Here is an 8561-nt window from a genome sequence, read left to right on the forward strand (position 1 = left end):
AGTTTTCCCTTAACAATTTCATAAGATATTCTTTAATGCCGTTGCAGGAGTGTTCTGGCAAATGTCTCATTGTAATTTGTTACTATTGTTGTTCGTGGGTGTGGTGTGCGGAGGAGCATATGTTGGTCGAGACAATAAGAGGTGCCGTCGTTTTGTTGCCAACACCATTATCACCATCGGCTACCATGTAACATCCTGCACTATTTAATGAATGGTTTTTGGGGTTTTGATTTGGAAAATCGTTGATCAGCGCCATTGAATGTTTGGTGCGGTTTTTCTTTCAACTTCTTCGTTACCTTCCGGATGGAAGTTCTTATTTGGCGAAGGGGAATAACTGCGAACAAAAGAATAAATAGATGCGATTCCACTTACAAAGGTTACTCACAATGTAAAATTTAGTCATAAGGCTTTGAAATGGGCACATAGGCGTATTAAAAATAATCGCGAATGCCCAAAGTATGGACTATTCGATTTAGAAATAGTAATTGTGATAAATTTGAATTTATAATAGTATCCGACAATAGCCTATCGTACTAATTTCAGTTTGTATGGGTCCATGTTTCCATGACATATAAATTGTGGGTCCACACTATTGAATGAAATTGACTGTACGCCACTGATGAATACAATAGAAAACATGGCATGACAAGGAATTTCGGCTATCATCCATGTTGGTCGTCAAGTTCAATGTAAAATTCCATTTGTAGCAAAACTAGGAGCATCGTGCATGCTGCTGTTCCATGGCTGCACCACTCTGGCAGTAAATAATTTATAACCTTCGTTGGCTGGTAATGCTGTCGAAGACCTTCTTCTTTCACAGCCTTACGGTTTACATTTAAATATTTTATTTGCTTTGATTTCTTCGCCATCGTCGTCTTCTCCTGTTTCATCTTCTGTCGGGTTTTCTTTGAGTTTACATATGTTTTCACATTTCATCAAAGATGCAAATGTCTTTTTGGCCTTACAACTGTTAAGCTTTTTTTTGCCAGTTTTTTGTTGTTGCCGCTGCTACCGGTGCAGATGCCATTGCAGTTGCCGGTCTTTCGGTTGGTCTCATCTTTCAATGCCTGCGGAAAACAGCCGCACGAAGTTTTTTCTAACTCTTGGCATTCGTACCTGTCTGAATTACAAAGAATGAGGTGAAGTAGTGAACACGGCTAACGGTTCAAGAACAATTTGCCATTATTGTCGTTGTCTACAAGCCATTTGGGATGCAGTTGCAAACGTATTTTTGAAGGTATTGAATGCGAAAAAAAAAACAGATATTCCTGTTGAAAATGCAGCGGCGAAGCAACAACCATATATCTGCAATGAATTTTGATAGAGTTTTTTTGTGGTTTTTTAAACTTTAAGGCTTATTGAAGTACACGTTGCATTTAAGTGACCGAAAACTCGTAAACGCGCATCAGATTCCAATGTACATCCTTAAAAGATGCATTGATATACACATAATTCAGAACGATGAAATGTCCCGCCCCATTGTTGGCGCTATTCAAATTGTAGGGGTGGCTATAATATTATTCTAGCTACAGAAGTCTACGATTCAAGCTCTATTCAGACACCAAATGTACTTATCAGGTCGAAAAAAATTAAAACCAGATTTTGACAGGATTATTTAAATGTGTCCGTGTCCAAACATGCTCCCACTCCCCATTCAGAATCCACAAACATACGCACAGAGCAATATACTGTATAAAAAAATGATATGGTTCTTTATGTGAGCTCGTGGCGGCCATTTGGATGATGTTGCTTTTCATTATTATGGGTATACATTCCTCTTCATTATGGAACAAAAACATCCGATCATCTCTCTCCAGCTACATGTTGTTCTCTTACCAAAAACATTTATTATCCTACAGAGAATTTATTTCTCACGTAAATAAAATCTGATTTTAAAGTGGACACTTTCTACTCGTACTCACATCGTTGTAGCAACCTGTCTGACTTTTACGACATTTGGCCAAAGCCACAAAAATGTAGATAATATTTCCCTTTCATTGTATTTTGTTGTTATGTTTTGGGAATCGTTTGCCGACCCACAGTTCGTTCACATGTGGCGTATGTATTAAGGTTCGCATTACGTTTGAACGGATAATGTCATACAATGCTCCCCCTACATATGTGATAACCCATGAGCTAAAAGTTCGAAACCGTTTTACTACTCAATTTCAATCGCACATACCAAAACTCTTAAAAGGGTTGCTTAACAAGATTTGTTTTGGGTACCAATTTTCTTTTGTGTTGGACAAAGGTATAATTAATATACAATTGCAATTTATGTAATAGAACAATTGTGTGTTGGAAATATCATCATATTATGTGCTTTTTCCAACTCACAATTGTATTAGTTTTGCAATTGTGGCCTATAGATCGTCTCGAAAAAACACACAAATTTTGTAATTTTTCACACAAAAAAATAAAGGTCCATTTGACCCGCTTAATATTGACCGATCTTTATCAAAACAGGCATGCTTATTCTTTGCCCCGATCTCCTTCTCCATGTAAAAATTCGCGATGTTCGGGCCACAATTGCCTCTGGAGCTACCAAGAAATCAGTCAAAAACAAAGTTTTTGGTCCATTTCATCACCTAAATATTAGCCGATCTTTACCACAATAGGGGTCTTCATTATCCAGAAACGGTCCTATATGCAACATTTCGTGAAGATTGGTCCATAACTGTAACCTGTATTGTGTTTACAAATTATAATGGACGGACGGATGGACACACATGTCTAGATCGACTCAGCTAGTCGATATATGACGATCGGTACACTAAAAGGTGGGTCTAGAACAGGGTTAGCCAACAATACATATGCAAATTGCTATGATTGTGTTGGACACACGCATAGATCCGTTGGGAGAGTAATTTTCGCTCTCTCGGTACATATCGTCTATGTTAAAGCATTGCAAAGCATACGACATGTTCGATGTCGAGACTCAGCTAGTCGAACACAGAACTGTGATTGTATTGGTACTCTCCCAAAGCGCCCACGGGCGCCTGTTTGGTGAACAGTGGTCTAGAACAGTGATGCACACGGTGAGAGAATGGCAATTTGTAAATGTATGTGTGAGACTAGCACACAAAGTTAAAGCGGGCCACACACGTTAAACATGTGCTTTCCATCGGTGTGAATTAAATTTAAAAAAAAATTAAAATAAATAAAATTGATCGGTCTTTTCTGCGTCGTCACTATCGCGGACCATCTTCATTTTTTAAAAACCAAAGTTTTGTTGATTCATTTGTGGCCTATCAGCTTCACACCGATCAAACGTACATGTTTGACGTGTATGGGGCGCTTAAGCGTGGCCGCAATATGATGTACACCACCATAGACATGTTTACTTGTTGAAGTCTCAACAACGACTAAACAAATGAGCGTAAGAATCCGTGTGAGTTGAGCTGACCGCTAGAGTGCAAGGGCGTGCATCCCTGGTCTAGAACCAATATTTCGCGGCGTTAAAATCTCTTGGGGCTGCACAAAGCTGTAATACCCTGACAACATAGTTGTGTAGGTTATAATTATAAATATTAAAAGATGAAAAAAATACTTTTTGTCTAGAAAACTGTGCTTCCCTATAGTGATTATTATTTCTGTTATTAGTGTAATTCTTTGCTTTATTTAGTACTTGCTATAAATATTCATGCCGAAACTTAAACGGTTAATTTTATTTAATTTTTTTATTTCAAGTTTGAATTTGAATACCTTATATTTTAGGGGGTTTTTCCTAAAGAGCTTTAAAGCATCTATTGTATGTAAAACACTTGGTTTTCATGCTTTTGTCCCTTCCCCCATTCATCCACTTCATTACCCAGCTGTTGTGTTCTAAGGAAACGCACAAACTTGCAATAACAACACACATTGAATTACTCATGGGATTTGTGCGAGAGTGTTTATTTGTGGGAGCCTTAGCTATATCTTGGCCTACACAGATTATCTGCGTTTTCCGATCTTGTAAATGGAAATTTACACTTTAACACCTTTGGCTTGTTCCTGTTGCTGACTTGGAATTTGTTCTAAATCAGTGGATACCAAGCGTAGTTGTTTGTTGTTTCCCAGTTGTAAAGTTTGTTTCATATTTTTACAACATGCCAACATGTTCAAGCTGTATTGTTTACAGGGGTATCTTTTTAATTTAACTCACTTCAAATGTTGCTGCTCCATGTGGAGTTGGTCTTGCACTTGTGGAGTAACTAGTTGAGGTCGATTACCTACTGTAAAAGTTTTATTACAAATATTTACCCGTATCAAGTTATGTATACCACATTGTAATGTATTCAAACATAATATCATCCCAGTTTATACCTTGGTAATTTTTTATGAAATAAGCTCGACATATGAACCAAATCGCCAATATTTACAATTAATTTGTTAATTTAAATAGTTAATAATATTAAAAATACATTACATCGTTGATGCCGATAAGTGCTGCATGCATTTGTGCTTCTTTGTCAATTACAATAAAATTTAATTATAAAATTCCCACCGACACATCTTGTATTTGCATAATAAGTACCGCAGCTATTTGTTCTCTCTTCAACAGAATTATTAAATTCTTTTTGATGACCAGACAACGACAACAATTTCCCAAAAAGAGTTCTTCACAAAGACTTCTCTTTGTAGCAGGAACAAAAACGCTAGTCAAGAATCTGATTCCCAAAAAAAGAAGTCAAAACCAAAGGGAACTGAGAAAAATCCCATTATTCGCTTCCAGTTTTTTTGTGTGTTCTTATTCACAATTTCTGTAAAGCGGAAATGCAATTTAATTAAGAATGTTCTGCTCTTTATATCTTGCAAGCACTAACAAAAACACACAGACTCACACTTGTTCGATTTAATGCAGACTAAGATTTATGCACCAAAGGGACATTCCATGCACACAAAAGTCATGACAGTCCACAAACACTCACACATACCACGCTAAATATGAACTGCACTAGAACACAAAGTCGTCTCGTAGCAAGGGACGCCTATTTCCAACGGAAAACACAAATGGAAGACAGAAAAATTATGTTTTTGTAATATTTTATTTGCTTTGAAGGGGTCACAAGGACAACACATACACAAAGGCATGACAATTGTATTCCCTAAAGTAAATGACTACGATTAAGATTACAGTTGAATACCAGATCGTGAACTTCATTCTGAGATGTTTCGAATCAAAGGGTAAATCTGATGAATTTTATTTTTGGTCTGAAATCTTTAAATAGGAGTTTCTTTAATTGTTAATTGTGGCTTCTTTAGAAAGAAGGGCAGTCAAAAATAATTATTAGAGAAAGCTGAGCAAGCATGTATATATGTGGACTTATATTGGAAATTATTTGCGAGTATATCTGGGACCCACACAAGGCTCAAAATATTTACATTTAGCCTAATAAGTTGGCTGTATCCAAAGCTTACTCAAAATTGGTACAAATCTTGAAGTATAACATGTTGGACGCCCGTTATATAGGTTTTACCCTCAAGCTTGGTTCAATATTAACAATTTTTAGTACAATGATAACCCAAAGTCCATTAAGTACCGAATATTGGGGGTACCATTATATGGGGGGTACTCTGAATCTTGGGTCAATATTAATAATTTTTTGTATTCGCCAATTCGGTTGAAAAAATGTCCAAAATCCCCTAAATACCAAATATTGGTGGCACCGTGAAACTTGGGTCGATATTAATAATTTTGGTACGGATATGTGCTATACAGTGAGAACCCAAAATTCAAAATTACAGCCAATTCAGTTGAAAACATGTCCAAATTGCGTATAATGGGATACGAAATGTATTTACCTATGCTAATTGCAATTCCATGCCGTTTGACTGTGCAACCTTTTATTTTCCCAATGACCCATTTAGTATTCCATGTTAAGGGTCTGATATTTTCCTACCCCTACACATATTGGAGAATCTATCTTCTCTGGTTAATCAAAATGGCGACAATAAGCTAATCCTAATACTTTGGAGTAGTCTTTTCATCAACTACAATAGCGCGCTGTTTGTCCAATGACTCCTCCATTCCATTTGCAGCATTCAACAGGGACGAAGTAGCATGAAAAGGAAACCAGAAGAAGACGAACAAGTCTAATTTTCCTTATGACACAGCCATTATATAATCTGCTCCAACTATTAACAGAATATTTCCTCAAAAGATTTATTTCCAATTTGAATGGATTTTTCTGGCATTCCATTTTTAGTCTCAGTTGTGCTATTGTCTCTGCTGTGCATTGTCATCCGCTGTGTAGAATCCCATCAAGGCCAGTTTTACGCCAACAACCCCAGTGGCATCGTCGTCGTTGTCATCGGCATCGCCCGATGAACAAAGTGACAGGCATTCAGGCTGGCAGTCATTGTGTAGTCATTTCATTATAATAGATTTCATCATATACAAACAAATGCTAAGTAATTGGGGATGTAATTCGGAAAATCCCTAAATAATCTTCTGTTCCAGAAGAATACAAGTAGACACACATACAAATGTGCACACGCACCTAGAGGAGAGGAAAGGTTTCTCTATTGGTGATGGCTCACTGTCGATGGGGCAGAAATTGCTCACAGATAGTTGTTATGTTTTATAAAGCCTACATTACGCAAAAAGATTCTTAATGTCTTTACTAACTCCGGTTGCGACACAGCTGTTATGGACGTGTGAAATGTCATCCAAATTATCAAGGCCACCTCTATGGCTATGAATGTGAATAGCTGTGAGTGTCTTCTTTGTCAAGGGGATTACAGACAATGATAGATTTTGAAAATGTTTATACCCTCAGCCTTACGGTTAAGGGTATTTATGCCACGGCAAAAATGTGTCGCATCGTAATATTTGTTTATTTGGGCAAAATCCGTTTCAGACAATTTGGAGCCGACTTACAAGTGTACCTCCATCAGGCTGACAACGCAAGATAACTCCCGAAGGAAGTCATCGATTTCATCCAAACTTTGCGCATCGTAATATGCCTTCCATACATAAATTATGTTCGAAGATGGGGAATATGGGTCCATTATTGGTCCCCACATATTATCAAAATTTAGTTGAAAATTTGAACCACCTAATATTTTAACCAATTCTAGATCAAGTTCCCCATACCATTTCACACCAAATTTAATTTAAATAAACAAATGCAAGGCTGATAAACGCGACACGAACCAAGAAGATATAAATACCAAATAAACTGAGCCCGAATTGTGGTGCATGGTTGCCAATGGCAAATAACATTATTAGTATCAACACTCATTACCCATATTACCATATTGCTCAAAAAAGGAGGTAACTAGGATTTCGTTTTAATAACAACATTTTTAATATCAGAAAAAATTTATTATTTTTTTGAATGGCAAAAATATTAATGAATTTGAATTTTAATTTAATAAATGGCGTTTAAAAATGAATTTGATTTCATCGAACTGCCACTGATGTTTTCAGTTTTGGTTTTGTAAGATTTAACAAATAAATAAGAAGTGATGGCACAATTATACAAGCCTGGTACAATAACTTGACCAAATTAACAAAAATGTATTAATGTCATATTTACATATAAACATATTCTAGAGGTTGTTTTGTTCATTTGATATATTTTTACAATATTATTTAATAAGGAAAATATCGCGAAAAATTGAAAGATTTTACTCTCGAATGCTGTAATGTTAAATTTTTAATTACATCTGAATTTGAAAATATTTCAATGTTTTTTGGTCGTTTTCAATGTCTTGAATACACATATAAAAAAGAAAAAATATCATGCATATTTATATGTAATTATATAAAGATTTGTCCATTATAAAATAAACAAAATCTTTAGAAAATACATATTTTAATTATTTTTCATTTTATTTGAAATTATTAGATTTGCTAAAAATTAAAAAGGGTTGCCATTATAAATTTCTCAAATGGGACTACCTTTCATAATTATGCCATGAAAGTATATATTTCACAAAAATATAAATTTATTTTTATAATTATATCAAAAAAAGGCGAACGTTCATTCATTCCTGCTGCAGCAAATCATTTTTGAGAAAAAGTTAAGAATGCATAACCCTATTGGGCACGTTATTCAAAGGAATTATCTCTAATTTAAATTTACATAAGGTAGCATTTCTTCTTACCAAAAATTAATAACATTTCACAAATTTTTACGATTGGTTTCTACAACCATGATATTGGCCGCCATGCATAAAGACCCTGAACGATTAAAGGTATTGATAAACATTACCAAAATCCCCAAAATACCAAGAATGGGGTATACTTTTAATTTTTTACACTATGATATCTCTAAATACCAAAAACTTATGTCAAAATCCCAGTATCACGAATTCCATGTCACGCAATTTTACAGCGTGCGAATTATAATAGTTGCCTGTTTTGATAAAGGTAGATCAATATTTTGAAGGTCTAATGGAGCCAGAGTTTTGTGTGAAAAATCGAAAAAATGTATTCCGTGGCGTTAATATGTCTTGAAGGACATAGACCAGAGAATATGACAATATATCCCAGAGAAGTGGTTGAGCTTTAGTGGGTCGAATTAATGAAATTAAAATTAAAAAACAAAATTTGTTATGGGGTAAATGTAAAT

This window comes from Musca vetustissima, unplaced genomic scaffold (assembly GCF_032173495.1).
Source record: "Musca vetustissima isolate MV318-11 ecotype Yass unplaced genomic scaffold, APGP_CSIRO_Mvet_v1 utg2237, whole genome shotgun sequence".
Taxonomy (NCBI): Eukaryota; Metazoa; Arthropoda; class Insecta; order Diptera; family Muscidae; genus Musca; species Musca vetustissima.